The sequence below is a fragment of the Macaca fascicularis genome, chromosome 2 (assembly GCF_037993035.2).
Source record: "Macaca fascicularis isolate 582-1 chromosome 2, T2T-MFA8v1.1".
NCBI lineage: Eukaryota > Metazoa > Chordata > Mammalia > Primates > Cercopithecidae > Macaca > Macaca fascicularis.
In genome coordinates, this window is record NC_088376.1 from 181,085,252 (window position 1) to 181,099,149 (window position 13,898).

Consider the following 13,898-nt stretch of genomic DNA (forward strand, 5'->3'; position numbering starts at 1 on the left):
TGACGAGTTGATGGGTGCAGCAAACCAACATGGCACATGTGTACCTATGTAACAAACCTGCTCGTTGTGCACATGTACCCTGGAACTTAAAGTATAATAAAAAATAAAAATAAAAATAAATTACTCAGGCATGGTGGCACATGTCTGTAATCCCAGCTACCTGGGAGGCTAAGGCAGGAGAATCACTTGAACCTTGGAGGCAGAGGTTGCAGTAAGCCAAGATCACACCACTGCACTCCAGCCTGGGCAACAGAGCAAGACTCCATCTCCAAATATAAAAAAGAAATAATCTGAAAGTATGAGCTGTATGCACCCATTTTAGAGTAAAAAAGCCATTCGACCTCTAAAAGTAAGGTAAAAACCTAGAGATGAATCATAATTTAGTTTAGCATTAAACATTTGTAATGTAAGAAGTTTTTGAGGTCCTAAAGAAAGCCTAGAAGCCTAATACACTGTATATATATTTATTATATTTGCTCTTTTAAAGTATACTTACTCAGTGGTTTTTAGTGTATTCAAAGAGTTGTGCAACCATTATTACTATCTAATTTCAGAACATTTTCATTACCCGAAAAAGAAACCCCACCCTCATTAAGTCACTTCCCTATTCTGGAAATTTCATATAAATGGAATCATACCATATTGGCTTTTTGTATCTGGCTTTTTTCTAGGGTACATTCTTGCTCTACAACTCTGGACAACAGGATCTAATAAAAAAGGAGAAGCCCATCTTGAAGACATCATCTTTCTTTTTCAGAAGTTCCTAAAAATACAGTATGAAATACTAAGAATGTAGAACTCATGGACTAAGATCTGGTCTAGACTATAGACTCCCCAGCCCATTGGGAGAGATATTCCTCAAATTCCACCGACTGATTACCACTTGGCCTAAGTCTGAAGATCACCCTTAAGACAGAGCATGGTGTCATGGGAAATTCAAGAGCATCAGAGCCTCACAAACCCAAACCCTGACACAGCCACTCACTAGCCCCAGGGTGACCTTGAGCAATCTTTTTTTTTTTTTTTTTTTTTTAAGACAGAAAAAAGAATAATCTGAGGCAGAGGTGGGTGGATCACCTGAGGTCAGAAGTGTGAGACCAGCCTGGCCAACATGGCAAAACCCCATCCCTACTAAAAATACAAAATTAGGCTGGGCGCAGTGTTGCACAGGCTGGAGTGCAGTGGTGCGATCTCAACTTACTGTAACCTCCACCTCCTCGGTTCAAGCAATTCTCCTGCCTCAGCCTCTTGAGTAGCTGACATTACAGGCATGTGCCACCATGCCTGGCTAATTTTTGTATTTTCAGTAGAGATTTTCACCATGTATTTTCACCATGTTGGCCAGGCTGGTCTTGAACTCTTGACCTCAGGTGATCCTCCCACCTCGGCCTCCCAGAGTGCTGGGATTACAGATGTGAGCCACTGTATCTGGCTGACCATAAGGAATCTATTTAACCTCTTTTATTTTTCACTTTCTTCATCTGCAAAATGAGATGACAGTAATATCTTCTTTGATTGTTATGAAGACTGGAAAAAAAGATGTACAAAATACCTAATGCCTGGCAGAGATAAGGCCCTCAATAAATTATTATGATTATTACAATTATAAAACTATTATTATTTTTCTTCTCTTAAGTGCTTTTACTTATCACCCATGACAAGTGAACAAAGAATTGTTCACCTGAACAAATAATTATATTGGTCATGGTCCTTGTCCTCTCAGAAATGACAAACTATGGTAAATATAAAATATACCTCTTTTTGCAATCTAAGATTATCTGTCCCTGTTGTACTTTAATCTCACTACTTAATGTTGGAGAGGAATACAATGAAGAATATTCTGTGTTCTTTGTGCACATGTTTAATCTACAATACTGGACTGGAAACCTGTGTCAGCTCAACTCTTCTAAGAAGAAGATGCCAAGACAAAATTAGTCATGCAGGAGATTTCTTGGGAGAAATGCCTTGAAGGATTTGGGGAGGGGGAGCCAGCATGGGCAGGGAGGGCCTTCAGACGAGGAGGAAAGGAGGAAGACGGGGTAGTAGGAGTCAGATGACATTGCAGCGCTGAGTCTCAGCCAGGCCGACCAGGAGACCTCAGGCGAAGACTTCTCATTAGAGGAGTCCCATGCCAGCCAGAAATAGCCTGACTCTGGTACCATACAACTACCACATTCAGTTACTAGGTAGAAGAATCCCCAGAAAAGTGTGACTTGGCAGCATGAAAGCAGGGGCGGATCCAGAGGGGCCGCAGCTGGAAATATCAGCTAACTACCCTCCTCATGAGCTTCTCATGCAAGTGGATTTGAGCCGTGCATGCCCACAGCCTCTAGAGAACTCCCTGAAGACAAAATGTTGTTGGCATTATTGCTTGTACCTAGTAAGTTCTCAACAATTGTTTGTTGAAAACTGAATACGTGATGGTTTTTAGCAACCAGCAGGAAGAACAACCCATTTGCTCAATCCAGGTGGATTAGGTCTCATAATTCCTGAAGAAAGAAAATGGCTTCCATCATTTCAAGTAAATGACAAGGCCCAGAAAATACTCCTGTGGCATAGCAGATTCCAGCCTCCAAACAATAAGGGGGATGGAGGCGGGGGTGCTGAGGCGATGAGCTGACAGCAACAGGAAGAAGTGTCAGGCAAAAGTGGCCTGAATTACACCCACCGTTGACTTCATTATGCACTTCATTTCACTTGTATAGACATAGCCACAGGATGAAGTAACCAACAGTGGGTGTGGCCTCAAAGGTAAAAGCAAGATGGTACAAAAGCTGCTTCTGAAACAGATGACAGAGTGGGGAGAGCCTCAGGAGCTTGGGGTGGAGGGAAGATTTCAACTGTGGAGGTACACTTGCCCAAAGCAAGCACCCAGCAACTGGAAATCAGGTCAGCACAGCACTCACTGGAGGCTTGAAAAGGATAACTAACTCCAGTTTTCAAAGAATTCAAATAGCTATGGGTGAGGCAAGAGGAAGAGATGACTCACGAATCTGGAGGTAACATGAGATCTCTGAGCTGACGACCACAAATAAAGGAGGGCAGAGAGAAGCAGCAGTGTTCTTGTCAGACTCATTTCTCATTTTCATAACAGACAGCTATCTACTTCAATTAAAAATGATTTATTGAGCACCTACTGTGCACAAAATGAAAGAAGCAAGGTTTCAAAAACATTCACATGTCCGACGAGCATGGCTGAGCTCCTCCCAATGCCAGGTATATATGCTGGAGTCTACAGAAGTAAAGAAAATCATTCCCAGTGACTACACTAAATCCCATGAAGGAGACAAATCCAAAAAAACAATTAAAATACAACAACATAGCACATTGTGAATCATGTAGTGATAGAGGCAGGTCTAAGTGTTATGAAAACACTCTAAGTAGGGCAATCATTTAACTCATCATTAAAGCAGAACGATTTGGAAGTAGAAGGGGGCATTATCAATAATTACACTGTGACAATGGGCATAAACTGGGACTGTTCCTGGACATACCAGGATGAATAGCATCCTAGTTATAAGGAATAAAACTGGGGAGAGACCAGGCATGGTGGCTAATGCCTGTAATCCCAGCACTTTAGAAGGCCAGGGTTGGGGGACTGCTTGAGCCCAGGAGTTCGAGACTAGCCTGGGCAACATGGTGAGACCCTGTCTCTATTATTTAAAAGAAATAATATTTTTTAAAGTTGGAAGAAAAGGATAAAGAGGATCCCAAGGTAGTGCAGAGCATCACACAGACAGGGGGCTGAGCATACTAAGATGCTAGCTCAGGTATCTCTCTTATAAACCACAAGTTCCCCTCCAATGATAACCCATTAATCCATTAACTCACTAATTCATTAATCAATTAATCCATGAATGAATTAATCCATTCACCAGGGCAGAGTCCTCATGATCCAATCACATCTTAAAGGCTGCACCACTCAATATTCCTACGTTGGGGATTAAATTGAGCATGAGTTTTGGAGGTGACAAATATTCAAACCATAGCACATAGTTCATTTGCAAAGTGATCCTAAGAAGCTCTAATAGGAGAAATGGGAAGGGGAAAGGGTGATAAAAGGAAGAGAAACAAGCCAATGCCAGGTATTAGTTAGCAGATTACCACAAAGGACACCTGGGAGTCAGTCCTGCTGAGGACCTCTGAGAGATAATAAAGAATATCCCTCAGAGTGGTCCCATCCAATAGATGATGAAGCTGAGTTATTTATCCTCCAGTTTCCATCTGTCACTAGATGAGGACTGCTACTGGCGTTTCAACTTCCCAGAACCTTTGGCCTCCCTTCCCTGCACATGAACCAAGCTTACCAGAGAAAGCTCTCAAATGGAGTATTGGTGATGGCAGTAGGAAAACCATCAGGGTGCACAGCAATGGCAGGTGACAGGGAAATATCAGAAGAATATTAAGAGGGTCTGCTACATAGTTAAAATAGATTTTAAAGGGAAAATCATTACTAAAGGTAAAGAGGGATATTTTACTTTTTAATTTATATAAATTTATGGAGGGCAAGTGCAATTTCATTGCATGAAGAGATTGTATAATGGTCAAGTCAGAGCTTTTAGGGCATCCATCACTCAGATAACATACTTTGTACTCATTAAGTAATTTCTCATCCTCCACCTCTCAGTCACTCCTTGACTCAGTCTCCATTGTCTATCTCCCATTTTGCAGGTTGTCTGTTCACTCTGTTGCTTATTTTCTTTGCTCTGCAGAAGAGTTTTAGTTTAAGTCCCGTTTGTCTGTTTTTGTTTACTGTGCTTTTGAAGTCTTAGTCAGAAATTCTTTGCCTAAGCCAAGGTCCAGAAGAGTTTTCCCTAGATTTTCTTCTAGTGTTTTTATAGTTTCAAGTCTTACAGGTAAGTCTTTAATCTTGAACCACTTTTGTGTATTGTGAGAGATAGGCATCCAGTTTCATTCTTCTGTCTATGGCAATCAGATTTTCCCCATAGCATTTATTGAAAAGGGTGCAAGAGGGATACTTTAAAAAGATAAAAGTTTCAGTCCATAGACATATATAACAAATATAATTCATCATATACCCTTGGTAACATAGCATCAAAATATATAAGGCAAAAAAATGACAGAACTAAAAGAGAAAATGGACAAATCCACCATCTCAGTAGAATCTTAGCAATATCTTACTAAAGATATTGAAGATCTGAACAGCACAGCAAAGAATTTGATTTAACTGACACACAAAGGACACCTAAGAACTTGAGAATACACTTTCTTGTCAAGTATAAACAGATACTTACAAATATTGCAAGCCATAAGCAAGTCCTACACATTTCTAAGCTTAACAGTATACATAAAAATGTTTTCTAACCACAGTTCAAGTAAGCTAGAATTAATAACTAACAAATAAGTGAAAATCCCACCTACCTGGAAAGTTTAAATATACTTCTAAATAACCTACAGACTAATGAAAAAACACAATGGAAATTAGAAAACATTTTGAACTAATGCTAATGAAAATATGACACATTAAATTTATTATGTGTAATTAAAGTTGTGCTTAAAGAGGAATTTATGACCATAAACAAACATTAGAAAAGGATTCAGACTTGACCACTTGCCAGCTGTGTCATCTCGGGTAAAATCACACCTTCTGCTGAACCTCGTTTCCTTACTAACACAACAGAGGTGCCAATAACTACTTCAGAGAGATTTTTTGTGAAGATAGGACGATTTCAAATGTAAAGCTTTTAACCCAGTAGAAGATCCATTAACCATTTGAGAAATGTGACTATTCCCAGCCAGGGGTCCCTTCCAGGTTTAAGCAAGCTGTTGCATAGGAAGCCCAGAAGTTCCCATGTTCTGCATTCAGCGACCTCTAGGATGAGAACGTCAATGCAATAAGCCTTCAGCCTCTAGATTTGAGCTCTTTACACTGCTGATTTGCAGATCAGGCTGCTATGGGTATGCTGTGACATAGTGAAGAAACAGGGAAGAAAAGGAGGGATGCTTCTCAGTAAGACCCTAGGCATTTCTGTCCACAAAACAGCACTTAAACACACTCCATACCAGCACAAACACCAACATAAAGTCATAAGATTGTTTTGGTTACTTTGCAATGTTACCCTCCTCCCTACCTTCCCCACGTCCTTCCACACATTCCCTTAAGCTTTGAGGCCTTTTATAAGAATTTGGTGTCCTATGTTGTTTCCTCTGCCCTCATTGTTCTACTGTTCTGTTGCCTTGTCCATCTTACTTGATGGACAGAGTAGGGAGGTTAAAGGACCCTCAAGGACAATTTATCCCACCCATTCCTTTGACTTTTGTGTTTTGTTTTGTTTTGTCTGTTTTTGAGTTGGAGTCTTACTCTGTCACCCAGGCTGGAGTGCACTGGCATGATCATGGCTCACTGCAGCCTCAAACCCCTAGGCCCAAGCAATCCTCCTGCCTCAACTTCCCAAACAGCTGAGCTTACAAGTGTGAACTACTGTGCCTGGCCCATTCCTTTGATTTTTATATATGTGGGAAATGAATATCAGAAAGGTCAACTTGGTTCAAAGTCTTTGACAGAATGTAGTCTAGAAGCCAGTTCCAAGTTCATTACCATTTCCTCACCTGCATGTTGCCTCTCCAGTAGCTCTGGCCTCTGAACTATCTTCTACAGAGAACAGAATTCCTACTTAATAGATACCTTTGAACCATGGTGTATTAGATTCCTATGGCTGCTCTGACAAACTGCTAATAGCTTGGTGGCTTAAAACAGCACAAATTTATTTTCTTATAGTTCTGGAGTCCAGAACTCTAAAATCAGTTTTACTGGAATGAAATTAAGGTGTAGGTAGGGCTCCCTGAAGTCTCGAGGAAAGAATCCCTTGCACTGCCTTTTCCTGTTTCTAGTAGCCACCTGCATTCTTTGGCTCTGGCCCTTTCCTCCATCCTCAAAGCCAGCAATGTAGCATGTTCTCTCTGTGACTCTGTTTCCTTCTGCTTCTGTCACATGGCCTTCTGTCTTCTCTGTCTTCTGTATTAAATCTCTCTTCACTTCCTTCTCTTTATTTATTTATTTAATTTTTTTTTTTTTTTTTTTTTTTTTTTTTTTTTTTTTTTTTTTTTTTTTTTTGAGACACAGTCTCACTCTTTCACCCAGCCTGGAATACAGTGGCATGATCTCAGCTCATTGCAACCTCTGCCTCCCAGGTTCAAGCAATTCTCCTGCCTCAGCCTCCCAAGTAGCTGAGATTACAGGCACCCGCCACCACACCAGGCTAATTTGTGCATTTTTAGTAGAGACGGATTTTCACAAATGGCCAGACTGGTCTCGAACCCCTGACCTCAGGTGATCTGTCCACCTCAACCTTCCAAAATGCTGGGATTACAGGTGTGACCCACCACACCCAACCTCCACTTCCTTCTTATAAGGACATATGTAAGTGCATTTAATGTTCACCCATATAATCCAGGATAATCTCCCCATCTCAAGATTTTTAACTTAATCACATCTACAAAATCTCTCTTGCCATGTAGGTTAACATTCACCGGTTCTAGGGATTAGGACCTGGATATCATGGAGAACAGAGGGGAGAGGACATTATTCAGCCTACTATACATGGTAACTGATTTAATGAAATGGATAGAAATGGCTTCCAAAATTATGAACCACATAAAAGCACTCCAATACAAACTGAAAACGTGGGGTTAAAGAAGTTGTCAGAGAAAACCTAATATCTGGAGTATAATGAAATGTTTAGAAAATATCTTTGATTTTGTTTGAATCCTAGCTCAACAAATCAACTACACAAATAGATTTTTAAGACAAGTAGGGACATTTAAATGTAGACTGGATATACTAGAGGTTACCCAAGAATCACTGTTAATATTGTTAGATGTGATAATTATGATTATGTAAGAAAATGTTTCTTTTTAAGAGATGCATAATGAAGCATGTAGAGGTGTAATGACATGAGGTCATGAGAAAATTTGCTTTTAAATACTTCAGCAAAAAGTGAAATAAACCAGGCACAAAAAGACAAATACTATCTGATCTCATTTATGTGTGGGATCTAAGAAGTATTGAACTCATACAAGTAGAGAGTAGAATGGTGGTTACCAGAGAGTGGCTGGGAGAGGTGATAGGGAGCTGTTGATCAGAGTATAAAGTGTCAGACAGACAGGAGGAATAGGTTTTAATATCTATCACAGAGCAGGATGACTATAGTCAACAATAATATATTACATATTTCAAAATAACAGAGTAAACTTCAAATGTCTCACCATAAAAAAAGATACATAATTGAGGTGATGGATATGTTAATTTACTTGATTTAATCATTTCGCATTCTATACATATATCAAAATACCACATTGTACCTCATAAATATTTATAATTATGATGTGTCAATCAATCAAAATAATATGAATAAAAAAGACCAGCAAAAATGTAGATTTATTAATAAAGCAAGTATGGCAAAATATTACTAATTATTGAACATGGTGACAGGAATAGCAGAGTTCCTTTCTCTACTATTTTAATATTAAATTAAATATTTAATTAAATATTGAAAATTATTGATTTTATTTTAATAATTTGTTATCTCTTTGGTTCTGTACATTTGAAATTTTTTGAGGGAAAATTAAAAATATAAAGCCTCCATTTTTGAATATAAATTGCCTGTCCCAATCCCCAACACTCAGCATCTGACCAGTTGCTCTGTAGGAAAGATAAACCAGAAGTGAGGAAACCTGCCTGCCAGAACCAGGGGAGTGATGAGCCTAGGTGTTTCATGTCTGATGGGCTGAGTGCTTGGTAAACATTGCAAAAGAAATCTCAGGGTTTTGACAATAGATCCCCATAGCAACATGTTTGTATGTCAGTGTTGATTGTGTTTCTGTTTCTCAAACCCCTTTCTCCCTGTTTCTTCATGGGATTATAATATCCAACATAAGGCTCCTTTCCCCAGTGAGGTTGGAATATGAAGGGAAGAAGGGGAGAGTAAAACCATCAGCCTCATCCCATCTGCTTCCAAACTCTTTTCCACCATGCTGCCAGGGTGAACTTTCTAACAAATCAATATAATCCTGTCTTCTCACTGGCTTCCCAATCTATGACATACAATATCTGCACATCTTGACCGGACACACAAGACCCTTTATGATCTGGATCCTCCCAAAGCTGAAGATCGATTTGCTCTAAGAAGAAAATTAAGCTCCAGGAAATGGAGGACAAATACAAAGGAATGTGTGTTTAAATACCAGTTCAACAAAGAATTACATAACAAATAGGAATTTGGAGTCAGGCTTTGGATAATAGGGTAGCAATTCTGTTTGGAGTTCTCAACGTTCCCAGATCCACTTCAAGGAACTACCCAGAATTTAATTGTAAATTCATACTCTGAATTGAAAGATGATTAGGTGGCATTAAGATAGATAGATAGGTAGATAGATAGATGATAGATAGATAGATAGATAGATAGATAGATAGATAGATAGATAGATAGATAATCTAGATATATGAGGAATTATGGGGAACAACTCAAGTTGTAAGTGCCATAGAAACTTAGGACACATGGATGTCATCACAAATATTTTCCTCTCATCAATGGAACAAAACTATACAAATAGATATTTTAGTGTAAAGTAAGGGGCCTCCCAGATCGCAAAACTGATCTTCTTGCTTGCAAAAATTGCTTTACTTCTCACTCCCATTCACCATCAATCCATCACCTCACAACAAGCTTTTGCTTATTCTTAAAAGCATAATTGGATTTGGGAGATAAAAGTGTACACAATAAATAAATATATATACAAGATCCTACGTACATCCAAATTGTTTATTTGAAATGATTATGCAACTGTCGCTTATTCCAAGGGCTTGGCTTATTCCCAGAACTCATCTTTAGTTGGGCAAGCACTATGTCTTCTGGACTTGCACTTTATTTCTTCTCGCTCAGAGTAAACTGATGTAAAGTTAAGATTTTATTAAGGTACTTACATTGTTTTCCCTCTTCTCTGAACAACTATATATTCGTTATCTACCACCTTCAACTGGAAATTATTATACATTGACCTCATTATTCTCTATTTCCCTGGAGAGTTTTCTCTTTTTTAAAACAATTTCAACTTTGATTTTAGATTCAGGGGGTACGTGTGTAGATTTGTTACCTGGGTATTTTGTGTGATGCTGAGGTTTGGGGTACTATTGATTCAGTCACCCAAATACCAAGCACAATACTCAGTTTTTCAATCCTTGCCCTCCTCCTTTTCTCCCCCAAGACTTTAAAAAAATTTTTTTTTAAGACTAGTCAAGGGCAGTAGTGAGAAGCGGGGAAAAAGTAGAACAAGAAGTTTGATCTGTAACTCACTGTGAACAGTTTGGATAACTCACTCCCTTTGGATCAACCCCAAGACTTTTCTTTACAAAACAAACAAACAAAAAGTATGTTTCTGAAGGATGTTGAATTTGGTGATGATTTCTTGGATACTATACCAAAAGTACAGACAACAAAAGAAGAAACAGATAAACCGGACCCCATCAAAATTAAAAACTTTCATACATCAAAGCATACTATCAAGAGATTAAAAAGACGACCCACAGAATGGGAGAAAACATTTGTAAGTCATATATCTGACTGTAGATTAATATCCAGAATATATAAAGAACTCCTACAACTCTGCAATGAAAATAAAAACAATCCAATTCAAGAATGAACAAAGGATTTGAATAAACATTTCTCCAAAGAAGATACGCAAATGGCCAACAAGCACATGAAAAGATGTCAATATCCTTAGTCATTAGGGAAATGCAAGTCAAAACCACAATGAGATACTACTTTACATCCATTAGGATGGTTATGTTTTATGGAAAATACTGCAAGAAGTGCATTTACTAAAATACAAACTGCGTTGTCAAGGATGTGTAGAAACTGGAACTCGTGCATCACTGGTGGGAATGTAAAATGGCACAGCCACTGTGGAAAATGTATGACATTTCCTGAAAAAGTTAAAAATAATATTACCATATGATCCAGCAATTCCACTTGCAGGTTTATGCCCAAAAAAGTTGAAAGCAGAGACTCAAACAGATACTTGTGTACCCATATTCATAGCAGCACTATTCACAATAGCCAAAAGGTAGAAAAAACCTAAGTGTCTATCATCAGATAAAAGGATAAACAAAAGTAGCAAATACGTACAATAGAATACTAGCCTTAAAAAAGAAAGGAAATTCTGGCTGGGTGCAGTGTAATACCAGCAATTTGGGAGGCCGAGGCAGGCGGATCACTTGAGCTCAGGAGTCCGAGACTAGCCTGGGCAAGATGGCAAAACCCCATCTCTACCAAAACTACAAAAAATTAGCCAGGCACGGTGGCACGTGCCTATAGTCCCAGCTACTCAGGAGGCTGAGGTAGGAGGATCACCTGAGCTTAGGAAGTTGAGGCTGCAGTGAGCCAAGATCATGCCACTACACTCCAGCCTGGGTGACAGAGTGAGACCCCATCTCAACAAAAAGGAAGTTCTGATACATGCTGCAACATGGATAAACTTTAAAAACATTATGCTAACTGAAATAAGCCATACACAAAAAAACAAATATTGTATTATTCCACTAATAAGAGATACCTAGAACAGGCAAATTCATGGAGACAGAAAGGGTTACCAGGTGCTAAGAGAAGAATAAGGACATTATTTAACGGGTACAGAGTTTCTGTTTGTGATAATAAAAAATTTCTGAAAATGGATAGTGATGGTTGCACAACACTGTAAATGTACTTAATGCCACTGAACTGTACACTTAAATGACTAAAATAATCATTTCTGTGTTATGTAAATTTTACTATGATAAAAAAAATAATTTTTAAAAGTATGTTTCTTAAAGACTTGGCTAGCCAGCAACAACTCTAGTATTCTACACAAAGCCCAGGAATGCCAGGCACGCAGTGGGTATTTTAAATACATTTGCTCAATAATTGATCAGCTCGTATGTTTCTTGGTTGCCTCATTATTTACATGAACAGGGAAGGGAATGGAAGACAAGCAAAGAAAAGAATATTAGGCTTTTTGTCCGACATCTTAGCAAGGCTGCTGTGTCCGCTGCTGCTCTGCAAGCTTCGTAATGCCGCCCAAGGACGACAAGAGGAAGAAGGAGGCCGGAAAGTCAGCCAAGAAAGACAAAGACTCAGTGAACAAATCCGGGGGCAAGGCCAAAAAGAAGAAGTGGTCCAAAGGCAAAGTTCGGGACAAGCTCAATAAGTTAGTCTTGTTTGACAAAGCTACCTACGACAAACTCTGTAAGGAAGTTCCCAACTATAAACTATAACCCCAGCTATGGTCTCTGAGAGACTGAAGATTCGAGGTTCCCTGGCCAGGGCAGCCCTTCAGGAGCTCCTTAGTAAAGGACTTATCAAATTGGTTTCAAAGCACAGAGCTCAAGTAATTTACACCAGAAATACCAAGGGCGGAGATGCTCCAGCTGCTGGTGAAGATGCATGAATAGGTCCAACCAACTGTACATTTGGAAAAATAAAACTTTATTCAATCAAAAAAAAAAAAAAAAGAAAAGAATATTAGTATCTACTATGTCCCAAATACAGTTAGAGGCTTAAGATACTCTAATTCACTTAATCCTTAAAAACATAAAATTCAAAAAGAACTTCACATCATGATCAGGACCTCAACTGAGTATCCTGCTTTGTCCACTTACTGGCAGTATTTTTACATGTCATCTCATCTTATTTATCAAGAAGTCAACATGTGATATGATCTTGAGTAGATGTGGGTCAGGTAAATGTCAGGTAGCTTCTGTAGGGCAAGCCCAAGCCCGATGGTGACGACAACCACGGGGTTGACCCTGAGGTCCCATGAACAGTCCTACAACCCTGGACTTGGGACTCTCTTCAAAGATGCCCTACTGGCGCTAGACAGGTGAGCAACGTGGGAGATTCCTCATCGATGGAGCCCCAAGTACGTTTAATTGTTCACTTTCATAGTCAACATTTGTCCCTGGCCTCCAGTCCTTCTTTTGGAGGTTGAGGTCGAGGGGGAAGAAGGACCAATGAGGACTTACCAAAGGTAGATGCTTGGTTAGGAAAAATGGTGCTGAGCCTGTATTTATATTAGATTTGGAAATATTAAAATAAATGCCTACATTTTTCAGGTTTTGTTTGTCTATAATGAGGAAAATCCAAACTGCCTGTCAGCTGTTCTTCTGACTGTATGATTCCAGTTTCTGCGACTTTTACCTATAGGTCAATGTGAAATGAAAACAAAGGCATTGGAAAGAGGCCCAAGGGACTCGAGGTCAAATCCCGACTCCATGACTTACCAGGTATATGATCTTAGCAAGTTACTTCATGTCGTTTTTGTTTTTGTTTTTGAGACACAGTCTTGCTCTGTCACCAGGCTGGAGTGCAGTGGCGCAATCTCGGCTCACTACAACCTCTGACTCCCTGGTTCAAGCAATTCTCCTGCCTCAGCCTCTCAAGTAGGTGGGATTACAGGCATGCATGCGTCACCACGCCCAGCTAATTTTTGGACTTTTAGTAGAGGTAGCGTTTCACCATGTTAGCCAGGATGGTCTTGATCTCCTGACCTCGTGATCCTCCTGCCCTGGCCTCCCAAAGTGCTGGGATTACAGGCATGAGCCACTGCGCCCAGCCATTATTTCATGTCTTTGGATACCAATTTTATCATCTATAAAATGGCAGCTTGCTATCACGTGGCGCCATGTAGCATAGTCCTAGAAGCAGCCTGCCTAGATACAAATTCTGGCTCTTCCACCTACCAGCTGTGAGACCTTGAACAACCTTCTTACTCTTTCTATGCCTTAGTTTCCTAAGCTAAAAAATGAGGATAATAAAAATATTTAACTAATGTGTTTAATGAGGATTAAATGAGTTAATGCTTGTGAAGCCCTTAGAATGAAATCTGGTACCTAAGAGGAGCTGAAT

At 39.4% G+C, this 13,898-nt stretch overlaps 1 pseudogene; it reads left to right on the forward strand.

Annotated features, from left to right (window-relative positions):
• Positions 1-12,061: 12,061 nt before the first annotated feature.
• LOC102120071 (small ribosomal subunit protein eS25 pseudogene) lies at positions 12,062-12,513 on the forward strand (annotated as a pseudogene).
• Positions 12,514-13,898: the final 1,385 nt, after the last annotated feature.